Source organism: Panthera leo, chromosome A1, assembly GCF_018350215.1.
Source record: "Panthera leo isolate Ple1 chromosome A1, P.leo_Ple1_pat1.1, whole genome shotgun sequence".
In the NCBI taxonomy this organism is placed as follows: Eukaryota; Metazoa; Chordata; class Mammalia; order Carnivora; family Felidae; genus Panthera; species Panthera leo.
This window is the reverse complement of record NC_056679.1, coordinates 203,017,329-203,029,490: the sequence shown is the minus strand read 5'-3', so window position 1 is coordinate 203,029,490 and position 12,162 is coordinate 203,017,329. Positions and strand designations below refer to the sequence as shown.

General features: G+C 34.8%; 1 long non-coding RNA gene across 1 annotated transcript in view; it reads right to left on the bottom strand.

The window, feature by feature from the left end:
• LOC122226701 overlaps nucleotides 1-12,162 on the bottom strand; it is a 79,119-nt gene that overhangs the window by 30,365 nt on the left and 36,592 nt on the right. The window contains exon 2 of the long non-coding RNA XR_006205728.1: nucleotides 700-850. This is a non-coding gene — a long non-coding RNA (uncharacterized LOC122226701). The remainder of the gene's footprint in view (nucleotides 1-699; nucleotides 851-12,162) is intronic.

Here is a 12,162-nt window from a genome sequence, read left to right as displayed (position 1 = left end):
ACATGGCAACCTATATCAGTTAAAATCTTGATTAGTTGAGAATAAGCTGTGAGCAGCTTATCAGGGTAGACAGTAGTAACAGGGTCTTGGAGCAGTGAATTGTCATTCACCCATTCATTTAGAAAATAAGCACAGAATGGGACCTTATCTTATTTGAGGCAATAATATAATTTTAGGTCACAAAGATGCCTGAGTATGATTTCTATATTCGAAGGGCATAGAATTCACTGGAGGAGACAGGCAAGAAATAAGGCAATCAAAGTAGGGAAAGTATAGAAAAAGGGAACTACAGAAGGATGTGGGAAGGACATCCATCCTGGACTGAGTTGAGGGGAACAATGTGGAAGCTTCCTAGAGGAGACTGAATATGAAGTAGATTTTAAAAGTCACCCTGTAATATGGCCTTATAGAGTTAAATATGTTTTCGTATTATATTAATGAAAAAATACTGCAGTTAACTTCCTTGACGAAAAGAATATGGCTTTATAGAGTTAAATATGTAATATGGCCTTATAGAGTTAAATATGTTTTCGTATTATATTAATGAAAAAATACTGCAGTTAACTTCCTTGACTCATAGAAGGTCAATCAATAATAATGTCTGTGACTTCCTGGATATGACTGGTTTTACTATCAGAATTGCAACACGACCCATAATGTTTCTAATTTGGACTCTGTTTGTGGAAGTTGAGCAATTACCTGTCATTTTGTGTCTTGACTCACTTGTGAAATGTGCACTTGGCATTTCCAGTCCTGTTTTGTTTCGGGTATCTTCCCAGACCACGTTGGGGATGGAGTTGGTACTTTATCCAAGGCTCTGGGACAGTGGTCAAGGTCCCCTCTCTCCTACCTTCAAGAGAATAAGTGGTGTGTGAGTGTTCATGGCAAATTTTATTTATTTCACCATTTTGTATACAATTTTGTACTTATTTCACCAAATCTCTATCTGTAGGTAATAGCTCCTTATGTTTGCCATCACATTTGAAAGTTTTCTCTAGAAACTTACTTTCTTAGAACATTATCTAGAGAAAAAAATACATTAAACACCACAGTTAATTTTCATAACAGAACACAATTTAGTTAAAAAGATGACATAGAGAATGTAATTACTGAACTTCTTTAAATTTTCTTTCTGCAAGCTTTCATTAATTGAGGCCATATTTTTAAAGAGCAAAGGAAGAAAAATAGGACTATTAACAATAATTTTTAGCCCTACTTTACTAGAAGTTTTTTTTTTGAATTACACTTTTGCAAATAATAGGTCAACTTTCCAAAGGAAAAATCTACATTAATAAAAATAGCGTGTTCAAAGCCCGCTCAAAATGTATTTCCTCTTACATATGTAGGTTTTATTAAAGAATATGAGTAAAAAGAATTATATTATTTTTCCTGTAAAATTGTCTGTTGTTATCTTATGAGAGTGAAATTATAAGCCTATAGAGAACAAACGTGAATTGAATCCAGATTAATAAAAACAGATGCTCACAAGGGCATTCTTTATATGAATTTTTAGGCTAAGTAAATCTTCAAAATCCACAAGCTTCCTTGAGAGGTGTGAATTTGGATGGAGGAGAGGGACATAACTAAGAATAAGATGACATCAAAAAGTGTGGTTAAATGATCATGGAAAAAGTAAAGCACTTCTCAGGGAAAATGCATCAAAAAATTTGTTTCGTATAAACACCCACTTGAAATAGACCAGAAATGTTTGGCCTTCCTGAGATAATCAGCTCCCTGTAAGAGAGTATCAATGTGTTTGAGGTATGAATGTTAGGAGCAGGGAGCTTGTCATTATCAGAAAGAATAAGGTTTGCTCATCTGAAAACTTAAGTACTGCTCTGAATCTTCTTCAGCCAATACCATAATTGGAAGAGATGGGCTGTCACCAATGCCCTGTGTCTTACAACCAGTAGTGAACATTGCAGTCCTCTGATATAACTAAGGTTATGGTAAATCACAAGAGAGTTTCATCTTCTAAGGATCAATTAGTTCTGTTATATAAGCAACAGATTAATAAGTATTTCTTCAATGTCTGTCCTTTTGGGGTACTGTGACTGCTTTTTTAAATACTAAGATTCTATTGGATTTTCTTTGGCATCAGTTTTCATTATTTGAAACAAGCCCATACTGTATAGAGAATTGTAAATCCCAAGTTGTTGTGAGTAATTATAAAGCTCTTCAAATTGTAGAACATTATATTAGATTCTGAAGATAAAGTGTAGGCCAATGCAGATTTTCTATAAAGTCAATCAAGAAGGGCAAATTAGAATTATGACGGCTTTAGTTTTCTTTAGCAATTGTTCTTTTTTAAAACATAATATAATATTTTATACCAATATAGAAAATCTTTGTTACTCAATAACCGTAATGAATCTCGGGGCACCCGGGTGGCTCAGTCAGTTAAGTGGCTGACTTTGGCTCAGGTCATGATCTTTTGTGGTTCGTGGGTTTGAGCCCTGCGTCAGGCTCTGTGCTGATAGCTCAGAGCCTGGAGCCTGCTTTGGATTCTTTGTCTCTCTCAAAATTAAATAAACGTTCAAAAAATTTTTCAAAAAAGCAATCACAATAAATCATGAAATGATGAGCAGTGCTATTTGTGTTCATTAAATTTGAAAATAGTATCCCTACAAAGAGCTTTCTTCTCATCGTTGACTCTCCTCCCACAACGTCTAATTTCTCTCTCTTCTGACCTTGGGAAAAAAGAATAAGACTCACAATTAATGGTAATAAAGCTTTAACGAATTCTGCTATGGCACTGCTGGAAAAGAGTCTCTGGGGTGGGTGTCTACATTTCTTTTCAACAGGGTTTCGACAGTGGGACTAGGCTTTCAGTCCAAGTAGCTTCCTTGGGAGGTGATCCAAAAAATCACCAGATGGAATGTCATACAATATGGAATCGATCTGTGCTCTGGACAACAGGGCTCTGTCCAGCTAGGGATAATGACAGACCATAGATCATACATAAGAGTTGTCCCACCTGCGTGAGCAGGAAGTGGAGGTGTTTACCTCCAGCTCGCATCAGTTTAGGGTCGAGAGCTTAAACATGGGGAAATGACCAGGGATGGCTAGAAATGTAAAAGAAATATAAAAGTCTTTTGTACAACTCTATTCAGTTACTAAAACACAGATGTCATGTAGTTTTCTAAAAAAAACCACGACATTTTGCCATAGGTGAAATATGAAATCTAAACACAATTATAGTAAAGAATTGAGAGGATTTTCAAATATTCACTTTGAAAACACACCATTCCTGAGTGGAGTCACAGGTGAAGTCAATTACACTTTGAAGGAATGGAAAATTCCAATACTTTAAACTTTTTTCCAAGTGTAGACTGCCAAAACTTTTGACAGTCAAAACATATATAGATACATCATTTATGAATGTTAATGTAAAACCTCAAGTAAATCACATATATATAATCCTGCAGTGTATCTAAAGACTAATATTTTTAAAATGGAGTTTGTTCCAGGAACATAAGGATGATACATTATTTAAAAATCTGCTAATTCATCATATTAATAAGTTGAATGGCCAAAAAAATAAGGCCATTTGGCAAAATTCACCATCCCATCTTGACTTTTAAAAAAACTTAAATAAAAATTGATTAAATGAATATTGTCAGTTATCTATGGCTACAGAGCAAATTACTCCAAAACGTAAAAACTTTTAAAAATAAGTACTTATGATCTCACAGATTCTGTGGGTCTGGAATTCAGGAGGAGTTTACCTGGGTGCCCATGGTTCAGGGTCCGTCATAAGGGTTTAGACAAGGTGTTGAGTTCACAGTCATTTCGAGGCTCATCAAATGGATTTCTACATAACTATTTATACCAAAATAAAATTCTAATGATCAAACATGTAAACACACACAGACACATACACATACAAATATTAAAATATACAAAAATTAAATGATTTCTTTTTTTAATCTTTGATAGGAAATGCCTTTTTATACAAGACTCAAAACCCAAAGGCCATAGAAGTAGAAACATTTGATTTATAAATGTTAAAACGTCTTTGCAATAAGGACATCATAAACAAAATAAAAACAACACAACCACAAAAACAAACTTGGGAAATACTTATATTATACAACAGAGTAAAAAAAAATCCAATTTCCTTAATAGAGAAAATCTTTCACAAATAAATAAGAAACTCTAAAATTTTATTGGAATAATGTACAAAATCAAGAGTTCACAAATAAGGAACTGAAAACAGCTTATTGCTGTGATAAGATCCCCAGCCTTACTCATCATTTTCAGTGTTTCCATATTTCCAGGGATCAGATTAGCAATAATTTTAAAATGTGAGAATTCCTGGCAAGAATGTGAATAAACACACAGTCTCCTACACGGTTGGAAGTTTATATTGCTATAATTGCTTTCAAAGATAATTTTTAATTAAAAATACGCTTGATATTTAGCACAGGAATTCCGTTTCTAGAAATCTAGCCTATAAAAAATTTATACTGTTTAGTGTATCTAAATCATCTACAGGATTATTCATTTCTGTTTTGTTTATAATTGTGAAAAACTGGAATAATCTAAAAGCCTTTCAATAGAGGAGTAATTAAGCATACCCATATAATAGAATATTATAAAGTTATTAAAAGTGAGTGGTGTGCAGGTAATGCAGAGATATCCAAAGGTACAATTAAGACTGTTTTTGGGTGCGCCCAGGTGGCTTAGTTGGTTGAGTGACAGACTCTTGATACTGGCTCAGGCAGTGATTTAGCAGTCCTGGGATTAAGCCCCTCTGCCGACTCTACATAGAGCAGAGCCTGCTTGGGATTCTCTCTCCCCCTCTTTCTCTGCCCCTCCCCCACTTACACTCTCTATCTCAAAATAAATAAATAAATAAATAAACTTAAGAAAAAAGAGTATTCTGAAAATGACCCAAACAGGGATTAGGATATGGGCCTATTTGTATAAATGTTTAAAAACACTTCATTAGAAAATCTGTGTGTGTGTCTGTGTGTGTGTGTGTGTGTGTTAACTTCTGGGGAGTCAGACTGGATTTTAGGATGGGAGACAGGCTAATTCTGTATTCTATCCCCTATTTTATAGTTTGACTATTAAAATTGTGAAATAATTTGTGGAAATAATTTGTGGTTGATTACTTTTATCAAATACATAAATTATTTCAATACTTAAAATTGTGTAATTGTACTAAAATTATAATTGTATAATAACCCTCTTGAAAATTAAAATAATAATATATTCAGTAATTTTTTGGAGGAAAAGTAAAGGCCAACTTTTTCCAAAGTATGTTTTGTAGAAATACAGTCTTGGAAATGGTGTTAAAACAATGCCATGAGCAGCCACAATAACAATATGACAAAAAAAATAACAATACATCAAAATAATCAGAAACCCCATGAACTCTACCTCTGACAGCAATTAAGTGTGTATTTTCATATTCAAGCCTCTTACAAATCTTGCAGGAAAGAAACTTTTCAGATATAATTGTTTTCCAAATGCATTTATTTAGGTAATCTTGCTGTACTTGACTTATCACCTATTAATATTTCAAAAAACATACTTGTAACATTCATGTAGATCTCTACCAGAGACAATGTGATCATTTCGTCTATGTTTAAGATCGCTACTCAAACATTTGATTTAGATTTTCTAGACTGACAGCTGGAGAAATTCCAGGAGGGTGGCATTTTGGCCACACTCCTAGGTGCCATTGTCCTCCCTTCTCTCTCTCCGGGCATTTACAAAATACTGAGAGGCATGCTGCCCTCCCCTGGAGGGGACATAGCAGGCTCTTTCTGAGATCCAGGGGGCTATAGGACTTCATTCTCTTTGGTACCAGGCAGAAGCCAAGATATTATTGGCAGAGAAGACAACTGCTTAGAAAATGGGCACAAATCTTACACGTGTACTTCAAGTGGCAGAATCCTGTTGGTTCCTTTGCAAAATGCCTATGCCTGGGCTTGCTCTTGGTGGCACTGTTGGTTCATGCCAGCGCTGTTAGAACTGGAGGGACGCTGTGCTACTGGCCTGAACTCTCTCCAGCCTTGGCAGTTGGGAGAGAAAGCAGTTGGCATGTAGAAAGAACCTGGAGGAGAGAGACTTCTCCCACATGGCTACTAGGAGGGTAAGGGTTTACTAGTTGCTTGTTTGTTTGTTTGTTTGTTTGTGGGAGCAAAAAAAAAAACCACTTGTGTTTCTTCTTTTTTTTTTTTACTTTTTTTTATTTATTTTTTAATATATGAAATTTACTGTCAAATTGGTTTCCATACAACACCCAGTGCTCATCCCAAAAGGTGCCCTCCTCAATACCCATCACCCACCCTGCCCTCCCTCCCACCCCCCATCAACCCTCAGTTTGTTCTCAGTTTTTAAGAGTCTCTTATGCTTTGGCTCTCTCCCAGCATTCTTCTCGAAACTAGAACAAGCAATCCTAAAATTCATATGGAACCACAAAAGGCCCCGAATAGCCAAAGTAATTTTGAAGAAGAAGACCAAAGCAGGAGGCATCACAATCCCAGACTTTAGCCTCTACTACAAAGCTGTAATCATCAAGACAGCATGGTATTGGCATAAAAACAGACACATAGACCAATGGAATAGAATAGAAACCCCAGAACTAGACCCACAAACGTATGGCCAACTCATCTTTGACAAAGCAGGAAAGAACATCCAATGGAAAAAAGACAGTCTCTTTAACAAATGGTGCTGGGAGAACTGGACAGCAACATGCAGAAGGTTGAAACTAGACCACTTTCTCACACCATTCACAAAAATAAACTCAAAATGGATAAAGGACCTGAATGTGAGACAGGAAACCATCAAAACCTTAGAGGAGAAAGCAGGAAAAGACCTCTCTGACCTCAGCCGTAGCAATCTCTTACTCGACACATCCCCAAAGGCACTTGTGTTTATTCTAATGATAGATAATCTAATAAAATTAGAAATTAACAATAAAGGGTGTAATATTGGAAATTAAGAATCACTTATAAGTAGCCCGAGTCAAAGAGAAACTAAAAATAAAACTGACCTAGGAGACATAACAAAAGCTGCACTTATGGGAGAATTGCTGAAATAATCTAAATGCCTAAATTATCTCAGAATTACAGGGAATAAATTCTCCATAAATGCTTGCATGTGAGGCGGGTGTCATTTTTTTGTTCGATGAAATTTTCCCTGATAAATGAATCATTAGACATTTAAGCTCTTACAAAGCCTCTTAAATAATGTATCATGTTCTCAGTATGTTTTAGAAAATAATACTCTATTTGAGGAAGACATATTAGCCTTAAATGACAGCCCTCAATGCTAGTTTGGGATGATTATAAAATCTACCTGACAGAATTAAAGAAGGTAGTAAAGAAGTTGAGTGTATATTTAGTGATTATCCCTGAGTAAATGATTTTTTAATTATAAGTTTGAGATTTTATGAGAAATGTGGATTTTAAAGATTATTCAGACTAAAAAGTGGTTACAGCTTAGAGTTCATTAGAAACCATTTTTGGAACAAATTGAAACAGAGAAAAACTGTCTTATGTTATGCAAATGAGACTTAAGTGTCTGAGAGAAATTCCTGTGAACCATCAACTGTGGGTTCAAAAAGTGTCAGAGCAGAGACCTCCACAGAACTGGCTCCCAGGGCGGGACACCTGCCTGTTGTGCGTGAACTGCTGTAAGAGAATAAAGATTCTCTTTATAACAGTGATAACATGAAGTAGGAGCAAACAGTTACATAAAATATCCAATTGGACATACTGAGAGTGAAAAATAAAATTGTTTAACTAAAGGGCTCATCAGAGGGGATGAAGAGCCAAATAATGAATTAATGAGTAAGAATTTCAGTTGACTAACTTTTTCAGAAGACGTCACAAAGTAATAAAGAATTGGGGGACTCTAAGAGCTAAGAAATTAATACATTATTGTATGCTCCCCAGAATGTCTAAAATTAACAAACAATATAAAGTGCTGTCTATCATAGATAATAGTGATTCATGAAAACAATATTCCAAAAGATCTATAAGCATAAAATATTTCTCCATCTTACTGATAGAAAGATGCAAATTAAGTGTCCCAAGTGTAAATTACAAGATCATTTTGGATATTAAGTTTTAAATAATTTTATTTTTTTTTATTTTATTTATTTTATTTATTTATTTTTGAGACAGAGAGAGACAGAGCATGAACGGGGGAGGGTCAGAGAGAGGGAGACACAGAATCTGAAACAGGCTCCAGGCTCTGAGCTGTCAGCACAGAGCCCGACGCAGGGCTCGAACTCACGGACCGCGAGATCATGACCTGAGCCGAAGTCGGACGCTTAACCGACTGAGCCACCCAGGCGCCCCATGTTTTAAATAATTTTAAAAGTAACAATACATTCATCCTTGGACTTCGCCAATTCATTTTTGACAATATGTTTCATAGAAATAAAAGCATAAAGATACATGTTCAATATTTGTTTCAGCATTGTTGGTAGTGGGAAAATATAGGGGAGGGGAGATCCCTGAATATCCTACACCCACACCCACACCTACACATACACACACACAATAACACACAAATGATTAACCATACTATAGATACTATATAGCTATTAAAATAATGGTGCTAATCATCAACTATATTGATCTGAATGGTAGGGACATGTAGTTCAATTTAAAAAGCAAATTTCAAGGGTGCCTAGGTGGGTCAGTTGGTTACGCCTCTGACTTCTGCTCAGGTCACAATCTCCTGGTTTGTGAGTTTGAGCCCCTCATTGGGCTCTGTGCTGATGGCTTTGGAGCCTGGAACCTCTTTCAAATTCTGTGTCTCCCTCTCTCTCTCTGCCCCTCCCCTGCTTACCATCTGTTTTTCTCTGTCTCAAATATAAATAAACATTTTTTTTTTTAAAAAAGCAAATTTCAGGGGTACCTGGGTGGCTCAGTCAGTTAGGCCTCCGACTCTTAATTTCAGCTTGGGTCTTAATACCAGGGTTGTAAGATTGACCTCCAAGTCAGGCTCTGCACTGGGCATGGAACCTGCCTAAGATTCTCTCTCCCCCTCCCTCTGCCCCTCCCCTGCTTTTGCGCCCTCATGTGCGCACTCTCTTTCTCTCTAATAAATAAGTTAATTAATTAAAAAGAAAATTTCAGAGCTATTGTTTTGGTTTCTAAAAAATTCAAGTGCAATAAGAGCAAAAAATAAAAAATGAATATCCATGTATATGAAAGTTTATAAGTATTTATGAGGAGGGAAAACCATGGTGGAGAAAACACATCAGGCTATTAGCACATTTCCCAGGACAATAAACATAGAGATTTTGGAGGAGGAAAAAAGAATTTTAACCTTTTCTTTATATATCTTGTATTATTTTGCAAATTAATATGAGTATGTAGTACCTCTGTAATTTTTAAAACAATGCATTGAAAAAAATAAAAGTAGAATGATAAAAATTGCGATGAAAAAAATTTAAGGAGAACCAAATAGCTATAATGTTCATGTTCTGGGAAAAACACCTTAGGACTAAAAACTTCACTAAGAACTAAAACTTACCTCGACTTTTTCTAGCCTCTCTGGTGAATGTGATAAACAGCGAGGGTTCGTTGGGATAGATTTGTTTGTTTTCTGTGAAACGTTGGTGCCTTTATGCATGACTAATGTGGACATTTGGAATTGATAGATTTTCTTATCTGGAAAAAAATGTGGCAGATTTTGAAGAACTCTTTTCATAGCTGTTGAATCTTTTTGATGACAGTTTTACTCTGTTTGGCATGCTTGGTGCTGTGTCTCTTTCACATTTTTATAACTACTTTTTAATGAACATCTTTAAACACTTTCTTAATCTTTCTCAATTCTTGCCGGCTCAACCAGAAAGATAGCACATTTCCTAAAGTGTGAAATCAGACACTTACTTAAGGAGCTGCATTTTGATGATTATTTCTTTGTCACATCAAAACAGTGCTGGCCTGAGGAATCACATAAATGCCTATGTCTTTCTGTTTAAATAAAAGTAACTGTTATAAATAGTTTATATTCTCAGTTTTAAAAAAAGGTATATTCTGCATGTTATCTAAAGCCACTTAATTTAGCAAGACAGTAAAACAGAAATTAGATCCATATCATTTCTGGGTTTTAAAATATGTTTGCATTCTCTAGGCAACTAAAAGATACACATACAAAGCTAGGATGTTGTCACATTTCTTCATTTTGCCAATTACATCAAAAGAAATTTCTAGGAAGCAATATGAATCTGCATTTCTTGGATGACTTTTAATATAAACTCTGTTTTATTTATATATTAAGAATTAGTAACTGTTATATGTTTCAGTGTCTTAAATCTTATCTGAACATGTGTTTCATGAAGTTGTCTGCATGACAAGTTAAATGACTTTCAGTAAATGGAGTATCCTTTTTTTCCTCTTAACTTGCATCACATTATTTATACTATTATTATTCTTTGTTATATCAAAGTTTGATGACTAGAAGCAACTTTTTATTTTTTAATTTTTATTTATTTTTTTATGTATTTTGAGAAAGAGCAGGCATGACTGGAGGAGGAGCAGAGAGATAAAGAGAGAGAATCCCAAGCAGGTTCCACACTATCAGTGCAGAGCCTGACATAGGACTTGAACTTCTGAACCGTGAGACTGTGACCTGAGCCGAAATCAAAAGTCAGACACTTAACTGACTGAGCCACCCAGGCACCCCTAGGAGCAACTTTTTATTGGTTGAAATAATTAACAGTACAGAAGTTACTTTAAAATGTTATTTTGCTTATTATGGTTTGCTCTCTGTTTTTCAAAAGGGAATCACATTTAGTTGACACTCCTGAGAACTCTTAATGTGTATGAATTTTCTTTAGAGAGTTGATTTTAATGATCCATTATCATTAATAGATTCTAAATAAATATATGTTTACTTATTTCAAACCATTAGTAGATTTGGATTAAACAATCAAACTCATTTATAAACTGTTGCTTAGAGTTAAGGATTCACAGTGTGGTAACAAAATAAACCAAAACTGTACAGAAATTATACAGTAATTGACTAAGTCTTGGCAATGATTTTTTGGATTTGACACATAAAGCAAAGAAGCAAAAGCAAAAATGAACAAGTGAGACTACATCAAACTGTAGAGTTTTTGTCCAGCAAAGGAAACCATCACCAAAATGAAAAGGCAACCAATTTGCAAATTGTATATCTGATAAAGGGTTAATATCCAAAATACATAAAGAAGTCATGAAACTCAATAGCAAAAAGCTTCAAATCGTCCAATTAAAAAATGGACAGAGGAACTGAACAGACATTTTTCCAAAGAAGACATGTTGAGGTGCTTGACATCACTAACCAGGGAAAAAGAAATCAAGATCACAATATCATCTCACACCTGTTAGAACTGCAGCACCAAAGAGACAAGAGACAAGCGTCAGCAAGGATGTGGAGAAAAAGGGAACACTTGTGCACTGGTGGGAATGCAAACTGGTGCAGCCACTATGGAAAACAGTATGGAGGTTCCTCAAAAAATTAAAAATAGAACTACTATACCATCCAGCAATCCTACTTCTGGATATATATGCAAAGAAATGAAAATACAATCTTGAAGAGATATCTGCATTCCCATGTTCATTGCAGCATTATTCACAGTAGCCAAGACATGAAAATAACCTAACTGTCCATCAACAGATATCAATGGATAAATAAGATGTATGATATATATATGTGATATTGTATATATACATATATATGATATCCATATATATCACATATATGTCATTATATATATCATTGTATACATATATATCACATATATATCATAATATATATATCATTGTATATGTATATATCATTGTATATATGTGTGTGTATATATATATGTATACACATATGTATGTGTATACACACACACATACACACACATATATATATATATATATATAACAATGGAATATTATTTAGCCATGAGAAAGAAGGAAATCCATTTTTGCAACAACACAGATGGAACTTGAGGGAGGGCAGTGCAAATTGAAATAAGTCAGTCTGAGAAAGAAAATTCAATTACTGCATCGTATCATTTATATGTGGAATTTTTTTAAAAAAGGTTAAACTCACAAAAGCACAGAGTAGGAAAGTAGTGCCAGTTGCCAGAGGCTGGAGGAAATATGAAGAAGTTGAAAAAAGGGTACAAACTTTTAGTTGTAAGATGAATAA